Below are 4,119 nucleotides of genomic sequence, written 5' to 3'. Positions count from 1 at the left end.
TATCAGAAGTGCCATCAAGTCGCGACAACAGAGAGGCAGACCTACAATCCTCTTAGCGATGGAAGTGCGAGCCTGCTGACATAAAAAATAGGGAGTTTTTTATTTTTACTATCGAATGGGATCAGATTGCTATAAATAATTACAGAAGTGCCACTACCTGCTCGGCTTGTCCTGCATTTGTACTGCTTGCCGCTGGCTCGAATTGGGCACGATAGTGCCACGTGGCAAAACATCAAACATTTGCTACGTTGCAGGAAATAATTCGCCTAATATCTCTGTCTGCTGTTGGTCGGCGATAGCAGATGCTGCTGCAATTGTGGCGGCATGGGACATGAACTGCAACGGTGGTTACCGTTGGAAAAGTTATTGCTAATTTCTTATTATTCATTAATTAGATATTTATTTAAAACATAGTTCTGTTGAAGGATGAAGGGGCCACTTATTTTAATTATTATAAATACTGCATAAATTAAATATAATATATTTTTTATTTGATTGTAGAATAAATTTATAAATTCTTTTTTATATTTGAACAAGTTGTAAATAAAATTAAAATTTTATTAATATATGTTTTTTAAAATATATTTATAGTTCTTTGATGATTTACCCATATATAAAATTAATAGTTTATATGAAGCAACTTGATAAGGGTAATTCGAAGCAATTAATAAGATTTGGCCCATTAAATTATCTCAAAGATATACATTCAACATCACCTTAAAGAGATGTTAAGGTTTCATTCGAGATAATTTTCTTGCTTCTTTATAAATCAGTTTGTTTGTATAAAATTATTTGAATTTGAAATTTTATACTAAAAATTGCTGTAAAAAATTATAAAAAAATTGTCCCAGAAGAAATTTAAATATACATGATTAATGCTTATTTGCATGACCAAAACTAGGTCTTAACTAATTTCATGTGGGGGTGTCAACATTTAACATGGTCCAAAAATTTGACCCAATTCTAGCACGAAAATTTCGGGTAAGGGTGAACTCGAAAGTGAACAGGTCGGGCTCAGGTTCAATAAATCGACCAGTTTCAAAAATCGGGTTAGGTTCGGATTGACCTGAAAACTCTAGAATGGCTAATTTTTCACCCGTTTTTTTACTTGGAAACACCAGAATGACCAATTGTTCAACCGAAAATCCGAGATTGACCCTTCTTTACCGAAAATAAGACTAATCAGCGTGTTTGATAGCAATTTTTGCCTACCCCGAGTCATTCGTGTTGGTTCGGGTCGACCCAATTTTTTGGCGTGTCGGATCCGAGTTATAAAATCTGATATGTTTGCGAAAATGGGGCGGGTTCAAATCATGTCGATATCAACGGGTCACGAAACCCGAACCCGACCCACAACCCATTTTTGACACCCTAATTTCATACATCAACATTATATATTGCAAATTTGTTCTTCCCCCACTAGATGAATGATGTTCCTTTTCTTGGAGAAATCAAACTTGTTCCCACTCTTCATTTCTTCTTTGGTTCTGCTATGCATTGTGGAGATCAGGTAAGGGAGTAGTTGAATTATTAAAGCCATTCAGTAAGTAATTTGTTAGTATAAATGAAACTTGAATCAATATTTAATGCATGAAAAAGTTTAGAAAAGAACATTAAAATAATCTTTGTTTACACATTTTCATAGTTGTGTTTTGATGTGTATTTAAGGCCATGGAAGCTACCCCATCGGGCTTAGGTGGGTTGGTGGGTGTGCTTGGTTGGGAACCCTCCATCCCAAGTTCGAATCCCCTCTCATACGGCGCGACTCCTTAAGTGGAGAGAAAAGAACTGTGGTTCCTGCACCTGTGAGGCTGGTTGCCAGCAGACTCGCCGAGAGACTAGTGGACACCGTCAAACACGTCACAAGCTGACACGGCATCGGGTCGATACCCCAGTTCCAAAAAAAAAAGGCCTTGCAAGCTTATAATTTAGTCGAAGAAACTAAAAACTCTACGGACAGTCAAATCAGTGAGTCATCTTATCACTTCAAATGTCAAATTGTAAGATCTAAAAAAGTTGGAAATTTTAAGTCAAGAACTCTCTTACTTTCTTCAATAGGAACCATCTTAATAGACACCTTGGGAGGAAATTTCTTCTCAATATACTCGATCTTTTGTTAAATCTCAGCCTTCTTATATTTCTTTGATAGAAAAGAAAGGAGATATCGATATGGAGGTTTTCAGTTTTTAAAATCCCGAGGCATATTCAGGTTGACAACTTACAAAAATTAATACATGATCATCTAGACTCCAATGTCAAGAAGCTTATGGCCAAATTAAACATCTCAATAAGACAAACCCAATGACACAAAAATAGGCTCAATCCGAGCCCAAATGAGCGAAAACCAAAGTATTTGAGCATATTTGGAATCTCCAAAGCATTAATTGGATAACAAAATGATATACAAATATGACAAGCTTGTAGTTTAGTCGAGCGTCTCGACAAGACGAACCCAACAAGCCCAAGATTGATTCATTCTGACATGACTAAGATACTTAAATGCTTGATGAATGATCTATGATTAATGAAATTCATATGGGTCGTCTGATGAAGCACTCTGAATTAACACATGATATTTTGCATATTTATGAGACTCAAAGGATGCAACAAAAAATCTTGTCAAAGGATGAAATAAAATGATTAGTATTTTTATTTTATAAATAAATGATTATAAAAGATTCATAAGACTCAAAAAAAATTCTGAGTTAAGAATAATTTGTAAAAAAAAAAAGTACATTTAATAAGCTAATTAAAGAGTTTGTTAAATGTATAAATTATAAAAATGAAGAAATTTTATATTAGAAAATAATAATAATTAATTATTATTTTTTATATATTTTTAAATGATTTGCAATAAATTTATGACACAGACAGTAAAAAATATATTTATATAAAATTTGCTATTTTAAGTAATGAAATAACTTTAGAAATAACTTAAATATTTAAATACAAATTTTAGTATTAATGAGAACTTTTAAGAGACTAATTAAAGAGAGACATTACTAAAATAAATATTTAGATATAAAATTTACAATAAAAAAATAAATCTTATACGTGCAAGTATGGGTGATCAGCTTTTGGCAATTGAAGGGACAAAAAGCTAGGGGCAAATGTTAATTACATAATCCAAGATGACTATTGATGATTTACTTTACAATAATGATATTTGTTTCTTTTAAATATAATGCAACAAGTATTATTATTATTTAATTACTTAGTATTAAAGTCATGTGAATTATGTCTATTAAAAGAAATTATTCATGTTTGACTTGAAGGATATGAAGTTTATATGATAGTGAGGTCACTTATTATGGGCGAATTATTGCGTCCGGTCACCTAACGTCCGGACAATCAATCCGGATGCGCCACATCCACCCAAATATACTGGGCCTCGGTATATTTTGCTGACATGACGCGGCTGGATTGGTGTACGGACGAATCCGGACACCTGACGCAATAATTTGCCCTTATTATGTTACATAATGCTTATTTTTATAACAACAACAACAACATCAAGCCTTTATCCCACTACGTGGGGTCGCGCTACATGAATCCTTTTTCTCCATCGTTCATATTAAAAATCAAATTTCTCTTTTAAAATCTAATAAAGAAAGGTCATTCCTAATATTTTCTAACCAAGTCTTTTTAGGTCTACCCCTACCTTTCTTAACATAAGTCAAATTCATATACCTCTACTTCTCGCTAACGGCCGTCATCGGAAGGCCGTCGTTTTATGTGACAAACCATCTAAGGCGACTCTCTCTAATCTTATATTCTACTGGAGCACTCCAACTTTTCACGTATATGCTCATTTCGTATCCTATCTCTAAGGGTAAAGCCACTCATCCACCTGAGCATCCTCATCTCTGCCACACTTTAACTTAGTATTATGCTTCTCTTTTAATGGCCAACATTCGGCACCATAAAGCATTGCAGGCCTCCACTATATCTTATAGAATTTTTCCCTAAATTTAAGGTGTACATTTCTATCACATAACAAACCCGATGCATTCCTCCACTTCAACCATCCAACTTGAATTCTACTGACAATATCCCCATCTATTTCACCATCATAATGCTTATTTTATATCAGTGTAAATGATACGGAGAATATAAATT

The sequence above is a fragment of the Dendrobium catenatum genome, unplaced genomic scaffold, assembly GCF_001605985.2.
Source record: "Dendrobium catenatum unplaced genomic scaffold, ASM160598v2 fragScaff_scaffold_743, whole genome shotgun sequence".
Lineage (NCBI taxonomy): Eukaryota > Viridiplantae > Streptophyta > Magnoliopsida > Asparagales > Orchidaceae > Dendrobium > Dendrobium catenatum.
The sequence above is the reverse complement of the archived record's forward strand: the minus strand, read 5'-3'. Positions refer to the sequence as shown.